This window comes from Conger conger, chromosome 16 (assembly GCF_963514075.1).
Source record: "Conger conger chromosome 16, fConCon1.1, whole genome shotgun sequence".
Classification (NCBI taxonomy): Eukaryota; Metazoa; Chordata; class Actinopteri; order Anguilliformes; family Congridae; genus Conger; species Conger conger.
This window is the reverse complement of record NC_083775.1, coordinates 28,833,995-28,849,580: the sequence shown is the minus strand read 5'-3', so window position 1 is coordinate 28,849,580 and position 15,586 is coordinate 28,833,995.

Genomic DNA, 15,586 nt, shown 5'->3' with positions numbered 1-15,586 from the left:
AGCTTATTGGTTGAAAATTGGTTGTAATTACTACAGGCATGAAGTCCAAAATGACCTATTGTACCTTTAAGTGGTTCATGAACTATATCTATGTACAAAGCCCAGTTTATAGTTCAGTGATTATCACAGGGTTTGATGTTGTTGCTATCATTGATGTGCCCATCATTGAGACATACAGTAAATTGTATTGAACTTTGAATCCATTACTGGCTATTTTATCAAGAAAACCTTATGATAGAATGTTTTCATCTGTTATTATCTTTTTCAAGTAGCTTCCTTGTCTTGAGCTCGTAGTGACTCCATTTCGGCAATGCATTTTTAATTTATAGTTTTTATAAGCGACAGCATATAAAACTATGAAATATAAACTGGCCATAACTCAGGTGACAGAGCAGCAGGAGGGATCTGATTGACTACAGATTCTGAATAGCCAGTCTGGAACAGCAATAGGATTTTTTGTCAATTTCAGGTACCTGGAGAATGAACATAAACAGTAACCAATCCACAAAATGTCCACAACCATCTGAATAAATACAAAACATGTTAAAAATGTCTGAGCTATATGTAGTCTTTTATTTTTACCCAGTAAATGGAAGTTCCAGCCATCAACATTAAATACGATCTGAAACGGGAAAACAATTTGAATTTAGGTTTATCCATCATCGTGTACCAATTTCAATCATATCATATCATATATATATATATATATATCATATATTGCGTTTCAGCTTGTCTTTAAGAGGGGAAATATCTAAAACCATTTGTTGAACAAACTTGTTCCCAATAGCCTGCATTTTAATTACAGGTTTCTATGTTTCATTACCTTGGTTCTTTCAAGAACACAAGAAATGGGAAGGAAAGGAGGAAAAGAACACACAGAATCAAGAAGGGAAGCATTCCTTTGAATTGGAACATCCTCATTCATATCAGCATGATTTACAGTTGACATCCATCATGAATTCAACCCTGATTCAATGATTACATGGTACCTGTTTCTCAGGTCACATGTTTAGGCAAACATTTTGGCTTAATTGTATTGAATCAGGTATGTCAGTTCGGCCTATTCAGTTAATTGCCTGAACAGTTTGCAAAGGCAGCCTTCTTCGTATTCATTACATTATTGTTGCCACCAGTTCCGATATACTAAAAAGTCTGCTGACACCATCTGCCACGTCAGAATTATTTTTCATTATCAAACAATCAATCTTTTCTTGGTTTTTGTTTCCTTCCCTCCAACTACTCTGAGGACTCATCTTTGTGCTGCACGGCTCCTAGGTGCTGTAGGCTGTTCTACAGTGGGGTCCAAAAGTCTGAGACCGCTAGGGAAAATGTTTCTGTCACACCGTGACACACCCCTGAGAGTACAGACAAGCTTGACACAGGGAAATTCCGGATTGCACCAGCGTTTTATTATCGAATGCAAATCAAGGAAGGGAGAGAGAAAGAGAGCGACTCTAAAAATAAACAAAAACTATTTACCTGTCACCCTCGCAGGTAAAAATAATAAACAAAAATAATAAAGGCTAAAGAAATCAAACCAAACTGTCGCTTTTCAGCCCCCTCACTCTCTCGAACACAGCTCTCTCATACGTGGTTCCCTGGCCTCAGCCACCTACTGCGGAAAAAGCACACATTTAAATAGCCTGGACTATTAAACTTAGTCCATGTGTGTCCCTACTTAACCAGTCAGTGTGGTCCTCGGACAGCCCTGCTTCTGTCCCGCAAACCACTCCCTTGCGTGGTTCCGTTTCCGTATACGAGTAAACCTATTAAATTATCTGTTACTCGTTAGCCGACTCGTATTCAGAAGTGGGCATGAAGTACATTGAAACCAAGACTTTCACCTGAAGCACAACTACTACAATTTTTCACTGCAGGTAAATCTCTATTAAATCTTTATCTGGTTAATCTTAATATAAATGAAAAACCGAAACTATAAAACTGTCTATATAAAACAATGTGTATTTGTGAACAATTTTACAAGGAAAAGGCTACAAGGCTATCCGTGTTGCCGTTACACTTGCCCTTTAAACACCCACCCACGTTGTCCTAAAGCACTATACTCTTGAACACGACATCCTTTATCTGGTTAATCTTAATATGAATTAAAAACCGAAACCGTCTATATAAAACGATGTGTGTGTGTGAACAATTTTACCACGTTGTCCTAAAGCACTATACTCTGGAACACGACATCCGTCATGCTCAAATTGTTACAAAGATACAATGGTGCAGATAACAATCCAGCGACCTGACTCCTGTCCAGACCCTCAGACCGCTGACGTTAACTCTCACGGCAATCTGTGACAGAGGCAATACACCTCATTCAATAAACTAGGCTTTCAAGGATTATCGGTAGGTTTCAAAATAAGTAATATCGGAACTAAACTGCCCCATACCTTGCTATCGGGTGACGTTTTACGTACACTACAGTACAGCCAGCCTAAAGTAGCCGGCTAGGCAACCAACCACCACCTAAGGTTAATGTTACAATAAACTGGCTTATTTTTTATAACATGATTATTAAAAAACTGCAGTATATAGTATGATTGATTTCTTTAACAACCCCGACCGGGGAATGCAGTAAGTCTAACACAGGTAGAGAGCTCACTCCATATAAAGTGGCACCATTCATTCAAATGTGTGAGGCGCAGTAATCCTGCTTTGTCAGATACCACCAGTTCAGATTGATAGCTAGCTAGCTACAGCAGATACTGTAGTTAAAATGCTGTACATGCATGTAGCAACAATAGCAATAAGCCAAAAGGGTCCACCAAGATAAGCGTTTAACATTATAGTACACCAACTGTTAAATTAAGTGACATGAAGGACCAGAAAATGAGTAGTTAAACATAGGCAAAGAATGGCTAGACATCAAGGATTTTCAGTTTAAGTGTGTTCAGACCACTTCAGGTGACAGGCAATTTCACCAGAAAAATTGTACACTAGCCAGCTAGCTACATTAACATTACAACAACTTCAAAAAACAAAACAAATCAAGCCGATGGAAATCGCCCACATGCGTCATAGCACAATCTCAGTACCTAGCTAGTTGGCTAGTAAACACGTTTAAAAGTGAATAACTAAATAACAAGAATCACCACCAGAAAAAAGCGAAATTTACAAAATCCTGGATCATTTACGTCTAAAGTCAGCTCTGTATCGTAGCTTGTTTGAAGCACATGGCTGTGTGTTAACAATGGGTCACGTCTTTCTCGTGGCAGCCAGTCTCTTGACATGCCCAACAGAGAAGTGAGGAAAATAACAGCAGGCAGTATCACGAAACAGTGTTATCTTTATGTTACGCATTCGTCACTGATGTACAGCTACTGCAGCCAATGTAAAAAATAAATAAATAAAGTGGGCCAATTTTCCAATCACGGATTATTGAATCCAATTACTCGTTCAACATTCGTATTCGGAAAAAAGTTAATAATCGTTACGAGTACTCGCCTGAAACGGATATTCTGATCACCTCTAGTTTTAACTAACACATATACACTCGCCTATTAGCAATTTTTGCCAAACATTGTCCCTGTCTTTCTTTTTTTTTTTTTTACATATTTTTTTAGGCCTTTTTCAGCTTTATTGGACAGTATATAGTATAGAGAGACAGGAAGAATGGGAGCGAGAGAGAGGGGAAGACATGTGACAAATGTCGGACGGTCGGATGCGAACCGCCGACGTCGCGGCTCGCAATGAGCATGCGGTCAGTGCTCTACAGGCTGCGCCACCGAGACACCCATCCCTGTCTTTCTTGGCGGAATCGGGGTTACTTTTTGGAATTTGAGTATTTCATGTTCTTCCTATTCATTATCGTATCCATTATATTCGCTTGTATCAATTTTCGGCTCAGGTCGGAAATACGCCACTTGAGTAGCACGCTACGCTACTTTTGCATGGAATTAGTGGCTTTCTGAACAGAAGCTGAACCATTCATTACAAAAGCTGAACTACTGTATACCTGGAGCCTCTGGTGGCTGAAAAAGTACTTGAAAAATGTCATAAATTGATTACAGATATTGTAGACAAACAATTCAACAGGCACTACTGTTTACCCAACTAAAAATACATTTCACTTGAGGTAAACCCTACAGCTGATGTAAATTATGGCAATCAAACAGCAGTGGTAATAGTAATCATTGATTCTTGAAATATTCAATACAGAAGGCGTATCACACGTTCGGTGAGGTTTTACCCAGGTGTAAAAACAGTATGGAAATGAACAGATCCGAATGGAACACCTGCACCTGTGGTTCTAACCCAGAATTAACTTTCAATCTTTTTGATTTACATCACAGCAAATAAAACATTCAGAATGAGAGGGAGATTGTGTCTGTGTGTTATAAATCAGTCTTTAAGAAATATCACACTTAATTTATTTTTACCCTTCAATTGGTTATATCTCTCCATTTCCAAAGTTGTTCCAATTTCATGCTGTTCTCACAAGTAATGAATAACTTTTTTCACTGTAACAGTGTTGAAATCTTTTTAATTATTTTATTTTTATTCCAAAAGGAAATATGTATACAAATTTTCCTTTGTAATACTGATGGGAGGACATGCTGAGTTTGAAATGTCTTCTAATATTCATTTTAGAACTATTATTCAATTTTCAGTTGAATATTCAATATTCAATTGAATAATAGGAAGCAAACGTATTCATTACATTACAATCACTTGGCAGACACTCTTATCCAGGGTGACATACAGAAGTAGAGAACATCAGTGTAACTCTCACAAATACAAAAATGTGGAATCACCAAGACACAGTTGGCTAGATAAACTCTTTACACAGACGTAACTATATCATTATTGAAAAGGAAATCGAAAGTAAGAAAGAGATTTTTTAAAAAGAAGTAATGTGAGTCAGGGGAGCCATGGTGCAATCTGAAAAGGTCTTCGATCTGCGTTGGAATATGGGCCATTCCACCATTGGATGGCGTGAAGATATAACAGAGCTGTCCCATTAGCTGTCCAATAGGCTAGCACCTTTTAAATTTGATTTGAGCTCACATAGGTAGCCACTGGAGGGGGAAGATCCAGAGACGTAGATGATTTAAGATGAGCAGCAGCATTCTGGATGAGCTGCAGTGGTTTGTTGGAAGAGACAGTTGCAGTAGTGCTAGGGTTGTAAAATTCAGTGAAAATGCATTTCCTTTTTGAGGAATTCAGAGGTCATTTGGGGAAATTATACTGCTAACAATATTTTTCATAAATTGTTAGTATCTCTTTTAGTTACTGACAATACTTTGCACACATTGTTAGGGAGAAAACTATGGTTTTTAATAAATGTCAACAAACATAATATTGGTTTAGACCACATTTATTTGTATGTTTTGTTTTGGGTTTTTTTTTTTTTTTTTTTAAATGCAGTTCACCGAAAAGCTTATTAAAAAAGGAAGCAGGAAAACAAAAATATACAGTCTTCTCCCCAAAGAATGCAACAGTGACAGTGTCAGTCTGTGCCCTTAATTGCGCCACTGTGGAACACAAAATAGTAGCCTGTGTCATTGATGCTTTACCTACACGCAGTCAGGAAACAGATGTGGCTTCTGTGAAACAGTGGACACAGCAACACATTTAATCAGAAAAGCATCTAGATTCTGGCACAGATAGATTTAAGGTTAAGGAAAAATGCACACACCGACACACGCACAGGCATAATGTACCAATCTACTTGCACCGCATGAAGCCTCCCATCTGTGTCACATGGCCCTCCCACATCATTTAACTATGGTCCTGGTCAGTGGCTCCTGATAATCTGTTCCTTTGACTTTGTGTACATGAATCTAACATTTATCTACGGCTCCTGTAAAGTTTTCAGCTCTCTGAAAGGTAGGTCTTACAATGACTTGACAATGATAAGTTCACTGTAATTTATTATTGAGGCAGAAAATTGAGTAATGGGATTGTGCTTTCTTGCTACTAGGTGACTGTAGTTCAAGTAAAATATGCAGTACAGTACGTAAGTATTTGGACAGTGGTACAATTTCTGTTCTTTTGGCTCTGTACTCCGGATTTGGAATGAAACAATGAGGATGAGGTTAAAGTGACCGTCACCTTTAATTTAAGGGGATTTACACCTTGGATGATCCATGTAGGAATTGCATGCCATTTTACATACAGGTGGGTGACAAATTAAAGGAAGATCCTGAATAAATGAGTGGAGAAACATAACAAATGCAGATGCTTCCATACAGGTTTACTCCATGACAGCTGCATTGAATTTACCCATCATATTACTTGATGTTATACAATGAGCACATTGCACAGTGACACATTTTTTGTTATTTTGGTTCTGTACTCGAGCACAATGAGTTTGAAAGGATACATTGACAATGAGTTTGACTGTCAGCTTTAATTTGAGGGTATTTTCATTCATATCCATTTAGAAATGACAGCACCTTTTGTAGGAGACTGACGGCAAAAAGAAAGAAACAAGCAGGAACTGAAGTTGGCTGCAGTACAGGCCTGGCGGACCTCACCAGAGAGGATACCCATGCAACCAAATATGGAAAAATTCCATAGTGTGTCTATAATGTTTCCCATTGTATTATTAGCATAAAGCAAATCATCTGACGTACACGGCAGACGTACAAAATGAAAATTGGAGTTTTTCAAAATCTTGGCTGTGTAGTTCACAACACAACAAAGTTTGATGAAACAAATGCGAGAAAAAAACAAATTCTAGGTATGTTTCGGCTACTTGTATTATTAAATTTAGAGAGAAAACAGAGTCCTTATCTTTTAAAAAATTTTTTTTTATTGTTATATTATTATTTTATAATAACAGTTACACATAGGGGAAGCAAACATTATCCCATAAGTAGATGCACACACAACAATAGCCAGATGCAGCAAGCTAGCAAAATTTGTAATGAAAAAAAGACAAGTCAACTTAATAAAAAATAAAAAAACTGAATTACAAACACCTCCACTAGCGCCTCCGCCAAGCCACATCACAGCAGTCGACCTCTTGAAAATTCGCTTTTGCATGGAGATGCCACTGTGACATTTCACATTGACACATTTTGATTTCCGTGGTTTTGGCTCTAAATCCGAATATAATTATTTTCATTTTAAATGAGCACTTTGGTTGTTGCATTTGGACTTGGAAGGAATGCATTTCATGTTGCAAAAAAACAATAACAAGCTGTCTATAACAAAAGAATTATGGTATTCACTGTAGAGCAAAGCACTCACTATAGCCTATGCTTGTGTGGGCTGGCACTTACATTCAAAATCGCAAATTTTGAACCTCAATCTCGCCTGTTTCAAAACCAATCTCAATGCCATTTCGCAGGTCTAATACAATTGCAATGGGCTCACCAACTACTGATTTTGGTATAGCTATAGTTCTGTGTTATGGATACCCTTCAAAAATTTGCATAAAACGTGAAGACTCAATTTAAACCCAACAGATCCTGACACAAGACCACTCATTCTGTTAATATGCATACTTTTGTAATTTCATGACAAAATTTTATTACATTTGAATTAGACCTAAAAATGTCACATTTCGACAATGAATTGTCCATAGACATGGGGAGATACAATACTAACACGAATGAGGACACGATAATCACCGGACCATTTTGTTCAGCAATGGTATCGCAGGCAGGTAGTAGATGCCATTGAGTACACGGACAGTAGGCAAGTAACAGCAGCCAGACTGATGTACCGTCTCAAGTGGCAGGCAAATAGTCCATTTCTTCTGAGCTGCAGTCAATGCCTTTTGGCTATTACGTTACCCTATGTTCTAAAACCAGTCTACAACAAGCAGTCAACTTGAGACGAGACATGACATGGTGAGTTCCGGAAATGCTAGCCGACGGGAGTAGACATTCTAAAACTGGACAGTACACACCGCACCGTGAAGTTCTGCCTATTTTTACGGCATGCATCTAGATTGTGATTGAGAAACGGCCCATAACCTTTTATGTAATTAAATACTAGACCACGGACATAGAACAGCAGGCTCGTCAAAAGCTCTGTTGAACAAAACTCTGAATGACACAGTTCTTTTTCTTTAACAGGTGAAGTAAGCGACTACATTACAACCAGAGCCAAGCTGATACCTTCAGTCTTACCAACCAGAGTAGAACATGCATTTTGACATAGGCTTCAAATCCATACTTGCTAGTCTTCTTTGCTTATCTGGATTCATTGCCAATCTGTTCATTGTATTAAGCATCCTCCTTCAAATGCGATGTGAGGGTAGCCTGCAGACTGCTAACATCCTAATGGCCTGTGATTCCCTGAACAACTCAGCACTGGTATTCATCATATTTGCCATCAGGTTGGCAGCAAATCTGAAAGTTTGTCCCACCAAGGACATACGTGGATTGTTGTTTGTATGGGAGATGTCTACGGTGATGCAGATGTGGGGCATTACCCTGATCTGTGTGTTTTACTGCCTGAAGATTGTGCCCGGGAGGGGAAGCTCCTCCCTCTGGCTGAGACGTAACTTTCCCTTAGTGGCGGCCATACTTGTGGGGGTGGCCTTAACTTTCGCCCTGACGCTCAGCCTTATCAATCTTAATCGGGAGCCTGCCACAAATGTCACGGATGAGAGGGACAACATCCCCTTCAACAGCACCTGCCCCTTAATGCAGCTCTATGACACGCTGGTCCCGATAAAGAAGGTCATTACATCTCTGCTGCACATTGGTGTATTCTCTCTGATGACCTTCTCTTGCGCCAAGCTCGTGGCCCACCTCTACAGCCACGTGAGGAGGATGAGAGGAAACCAGCCACACATGGGCGGGGCCAAGCAACAGGGTGTCACCTCTGTGGCCATAATGATCTTCCTATTGGCCGTGGAGTTTGGGAGCTGTGCCATCGCCCGGGAATGGCTAATCATCCAGGCGGCTGAAGTGACATCCATCCTTTTAATTTCTGACCTCAGCATAGTGTCCCTTGCTCTCTGCACTCTGATTCCCATCACTCTCATTGCAGGGACCAGCTCACTGCGAGAGAGTGCCACCTCATGCTGTTTTAAGGCTTAGTATACTTGCTGCAGAACACTTGGAAAAAGTAGTTGTGCTCATTACTTTTACTTTTTACAGAATTCTTCTTCAAAACATTTAACAATGTCTGCAGCCAAAACTACCCACAATCAGGTCCTTGAGCCAGTAGTGTTGCTGGCTTACCTTTCCACCTATTTCATTGATTGACTAATGTCACTGATTGAACAGTCCCACTGAGGGGAATAATGAAAGGTGCTTTTAGTATCTCTGGCCCACAGGAATGCTACAGCAATGGCCATCACCAATGGTCCAACAACAGGGGATTGTTCTTGCATTTTTCAGTTCCTTCTGGTTCTTTCTTTCGGTACAAAATGCCTTTGCTTGATTACAAAGAATTACTATAGGCCTGAAGTGGTTCATGAACTTATGTATGCCTGTAAGCCACCAGCGAATGGTTGGTCGCAACGACTTTTAGGTTATACTAGAACGATGGACGATTTTATGTAATTATCGTTGGCCCCATCACTGAGAAATAAATTGTATTGAACTTTGACCCCAGCACTGGCTCAATTGTCATGACTACAGGTTCTGAACAGCCAGTGTGGATTTTTTGTGAATCTCAGGCACCTGGAAAATGAACATAAACAGTAAGCAATCCATAAAATGTCCACAACCATCTGAATAAATCAAAAAAATGTGTCAGCGATTTGTCAGATATATCTGTGCTATTTATAAGCTTTAATTTTTAGTCCCATCCATCAACATTAAAGACAAGTTGAAACAGACGATACAGCAGCCCTTTTCCATCCACTTCCTGGAAAATGTTTAATTTTGATTTTACGTCATCGTGTACTAGTGTGTCGATCGCATGTGTTAAAATTTTCTTGAGACATCCCCCTCCTCATTTGAAGTCAGTGAAATGGAATCCCCGCCCTTCAAAAACTCCCCCCAAAATATCAGTTTCACTCCTACATACCTCATATCTCCTGCTTTTCAGCTTCAAGAGGGAAAGTATCTAAAGCCTCTTGTTCAACACATTGTAGTACCTGAACTATTTCATGTAAGCATTAATTTACCCACAGGGTGCACAATCATATCCCGATTGCCAGCCTGCCTTTAAAAGAGGGAAAAGCTTGGACAACAACTTGGAATGTCCACAAAAGAAACCACTGCCGTACTGACCAACAGACATCCAGCAGTTGATGACAGAAAGACTGTGAGAGCTGTGAAAAAAACTCCCAAAACATCAGTCAGTGACATCACAAACAGTCTCCACAGGGCAGGGGTTAAGGTATCTCAATCAACCATTCAAAGAAGTCTTAGAGAACAGCAATATAGAAGTTATACCACAAGATGCAAACGACTCATCTGTAGTAACAATTGGAAAGCGAAATCACAGTTTGCAAAGGGATGAGCCACAAAAGTTATAGAACAAAGTTTTAAGGACTGATGAGACCAAGATTAACCTCTACCAAACTGATGGAAAGGCCATCACAAAGTGTGGTGAAAGAAGGGATCTGCTCATGATCCAAAACATACAAGCTCATCCATGAACCACAGTGGAGGGAGCCATGCCTTGGGCTTGGAGTGGGCTCGCTAATCATTATTTATGATGTAACTCGTGATGGTGGCTGCAAGATGAATTCAGAAGTTTACAAAAACATTCTGTCTGCCAACTTACTGAGACATGCATCCAAACTAATTGGGAGGAACTTGCAGCAAGACAATGGCCCAAAACACTAAACAAATTACTTCATTAGGGAGAAAAAGTGGAAGGTTTTAGACTGACCTGAAGTCAATCACCAGACCTTAACCCAATTGAGCATGCATTTCAGGCTGCTGTAAAAGCATGGAAAAGCATCACAAAAGAAGAGTGTAACAGTTTGGTGATGTCAATGGGTTGTAGGCTTGATGCAATTATTGCAAGCAAGGGATATGCTAGCAAATATTAAGTGTTATTTATGTAAATACTCTCTGTTCCAATACTTTTCCTCACCTAAAAACTGGGTTGTCTGACACCAAAAGTGCTATGTTATGAGTAATTTAACACATCTAGGTGTAAATACCAGGAAATAAAAGCTGAAATTCTGAACTTGTTCATCTCAACCCCATAGGTATTCAGTGTATTGCAAAAACAAAGGAATTGGCCTTGCTGTTCCAATACTCAAAAGCTCAAAATGCCAACAAATGCTTTATTAATGCTTCAATGCAACCAACCAAAAAATCAAACATTCATCTAATAAAAAATAGATTTTATAAAAATCAAGGTTTCATGATTATTGGTACCCCTGGTTTAGGACTTGGCACATCCACCAAGCTTTTTTCTTTACAACACATTTGGAGGGATTTTGGACCATTCCTCCAGTTAGATCCTTGCAAGATCGTTCACATTCTTCAGTTTAGCCCACAGTTTTCAAATGGATTGAAAGCCAGATTTTCAACCAAAATTTCCTGATAGTTTGTGGAATACATTATATCATTGATCTGAACCAGTGCCCCTGGACCTTCAGTCTGAAAACATCACTGACCCACTGCCATATTTCACCATGGGTATGAGGTACCTCTCACTTCATGCATCTCTGTTTCATTACCGAACATGCCAACGCTGTATCTGAACACAACATTCAATTTGGTCTCAGCAACTTTGTTCAGTCACAATGTAAATGACTAAATGAGACCAAAATTATATTTACATTACATTATTGGCATTTGGCAGACACTCTTATCCAGAGCGACATACAGTTGATTAGACTAAGCAGGAGACAATCCTCCCCTGGAGCAATGCAGGGTTAAGGGCCTTGCTCAAGGGCCCAACAGCTGTGAGGATCTTATTGTGGCTACACTGGGATTAGAACCACCGACCTTGCGTGTTCCAGTCATTTACCTTAACCACTACGATACAGGCCGCCCTTTATGTAAATACTGTTATAATAAAATATATATATATGACAAGTCAGTGGTTTGAAAAACGGGGGTTGCCAAAAATTCTGTGCGCTGTCTTTATTGGGAACATAATAAATATATGTTAAATAATAATATTATTGAGTATACAGTAAGTCTGTTTATCCATTTTGTACTATGGGTGTCATTTTATTTCAGGTGTCAATGATTTTTGATGCTGCTGGATCTATGCATGCTGACCATGTGTGTGAATATACAGTGGGGTCCAGAATTATTTGCACCCCTGACTGGCAATGCACAAGAAGTACCTTTTAAAAAAATACTATAATAAAAAAAAAAAAAGTTATATATAGAATTTTTATCAAACTACTGACTGTCTTCTGTAGTGTTTTATGAGATTTGTTAACATATTGGCAAGGGTGTTTGATCATTCTACCTTCCAGAATCTTTCAGTTGCAGTTTTCGAAAGGCAGGACAGTCTGAGGCGTTTACAAAGCAAACGTTTGCATGATTGTACACATTGCCATTTACACAATGTGATGATAAAATGCAAAAGGCATTTTAAATGAAACCCTTCATTGGAAAAGCTAAACTATACCTGAAGCCCCCTGGTGGCTGAAACAAACAATTCAACAGGCACTACGGTTTACCCAAATAAAAAATCATTTTCACTTGAGGTAAACCTCACAAGTTTGGCAATCAAACAACAGGGGTAATATAACTTAATTTTAACTTGACTTGTAATATTCAATACAGAAGGCATATCAGACGTTGAGTGAGGTTTTGCCCAGGTGTGAAAACACTATGGAAATGAACAGATCGAACAGCTTCACCTGGTTCTAATCCAGAATGAAATGCAATCTCTCATTTACATTGCAGCACATTCAGAATGAGAGGGGGAGGAGGGAGGGAGAATTACTTTATTTTTACCCTCTTGCCCTGTTGTGGCCATTTCACATTCTTCCAATTTGATGCTGTTCTCTCGTGAATATGAAGCAGTTCAGTATTTGAAAAAATGTTTCCACTTTTTAATAACCTTTTTCACTGTAATAGTGTTGAATCCTTTTGAATTATTTTATTTGTATGTTCATTTTACCTTGTAATACTGATGTAAGGACATTCTGAAGTTGAAATGCATGTCTTCTAAAAATATCTTTTTTAAGGATCCTAATATTAAAAACGATCCAGAGTGACATACAGAAGAAGAGAGAATTACAAGAAATTATATATTTTTCTGCTTGACTGAACAATGTCACATGCTGAGCCGTGAAACAGAGTTGAACTGAACCAAGGGTTTTTTTGTACTGGTTACCCATAAACCCAGTCTGGACTTTTCACATATTCGTAGTAGTTTTTTAAACATTTTTAAATTAAGTCATACACCTTGAAGAGAGATACATCTTAATATTTATTTAATTTAAGTTAATTTTCATATTTTCTCATAACTTACATAAATCTATGTCTCTAATAATTTAAATGTAATTTAAATGTATGATAATGATTACTTTGATCATTGGCCTCCGTCTGGAGTTTTCCAAACATTATTAGAATTATGACTGGAAGAGTGCTATGATCAGATGAAGATCAATGGCATAATGAATTTAAGAAAAGAAAATGAAATCTTGGCACTGCTGTTATCTTTGCCAGGGGTGGTTGCAGAAGGTATTGAACCAGGGGTGGCAAAAATTGTGAAACCTGTTTCTTGGACAAATATATATATATATATATATATATATATATATATATATATATATATATATATGTATCTAAATGTAAGTCTTTGGTTGGTTCCATTGAATCATTATTAAAACATTCTACGTTACACATATCAGTAACTGTATTATTTTTTCTGTATTTCTGTGCATATTTATCAAGGGTGGAAATAATTCTGGACCTGACTGTATAATGCTGTAAACCCATCACCGTTCATCAGTCCATGACTTACTGCATCAGGGCCCATGGGCACCCTGCATGTGTCCATTTCTCCTTTACACAGGATCTGTCGTCATTCTGCTGACATGCTAACATGCCTCTGCTTTCAGTACAGAATGATGCAAACATCAAATAAATTCTGTATTCTTTTACCATCGCTCCATCACTAGTTGTGTCACACACACAAATAATGTAAAAACTAAATAATAATCCTGTGATCCAGGTGCAATAGTGAAAAGGTAGTGCTGGTCTGGCTCCAGCCCTCCACAAGAACATATAAAAAGTGATATGCAAGCTGTCAGGCAGCAGGACTGAAGAACCAATCGCAACCACAAAATAGGTTCTGGGGTGTTTATTGAGAGTAGTCACACAGGCAGCGGTCGAATGTTGGCAGACAGGAATAGCAGAGGTAATCACAATCGTGGTCAGGGTCACAGACAACAGTACAAAACGAGATCTGAGAATTGTAATCCAAATAGCCGATCAAAGTCCGGTAAGAAAAAATCAAACCAAAGACAGAAGGGTAACGGCTGGCAAGAATGGCCAACACACATTACAATCTGGCAAAGACTAAAGCAAACAGAGCTGTTTAAATACAAAGAGTGATTGAACAGGAATGACAAACAGGTGTGAGTGAGGGAAACACAGGTGAACTGAATGACAGAATGAATGAAAACTATGGATAGCGAAACAGGACCTAAGGCACAAAGACAACACGGGAAAACAGGGGACTGCAGAGTGTGACCATAGTAAATGTATTACAAATATCAATATAGAGTCTAATCAAGGTGAATTGATGTGTCATTTTGTATATTGTCCACACTTCACAGTGCTTGTTGGCTAAGAGAAGAAAAAATATGAAAATGAACTGCACCTGTGGATGCTTGCACACCTGCTCCCCCAACATGGTCAGATTTCTTGCTCAGACATTGTTTCCAGAGGGTCATGTTCACAGAGATGTGATACGGGTTTGGGGGGGGACATGCTTAGAAGCCAAATCAGAACGTGCACATTTGCCTAACAGTGCTCCACTTAATGAAGTCACGAATGCTGCGCCTGCCTCCTTTCCCTACCCATTTGGTAATTTTGAAATTACATTTATTGACATTTACTGATTTTCCCCCCATTTTTGTCCACAAATTTGGAATGCCCATTTATCTGTATTCATTGTTGCATGAGCCAACTGCTGCTTATGTGTAGCTTACCAGGCAGATTCAGTGTTGACAGTGTATTCTCCAGTACAGTGCCTTAACAGGACGAGCCACCCAGCAGCCCTGAACTGACACAAAAAAAAATGTCATGAGTTGCCACGGGCTCATGTTGCTTGGGAATGCCTAGGAAAGCCTGTGTTAAATAATGTTTGACCGAGGCAAAAGGCTCATTTGTTTACTCCGAAAGGCTTTCCGAGACAAAAGGTGCTGTGACTGGGATTCAATCAATATTCATCCTTAACACTGACAAACTATTCAATGCAGGAATCACTTCATTCTCCATCTTGAAATCTAAACCAAACTGAGTTTCTCAGGCTGTAACACCACCTAACAGCTAAATGCTCCTGACAAGCTGGTTGGTGCCCTGCATGTTGGCGTGTTGGTGTGTGTATGAATGGGTGAATGAGAAGTATCAATTGTACAGCGCTTTGGATAAAGGCGCAATATAAATGCCAACCATTTACCATTTAAGGTCAAGGTTAAGGACAAACGGACACACACGGCCCCAACCCACTCGCACCACAGTAAGCCTCCCATCTGTGTCACATGACACTCCCATATCATGTATCT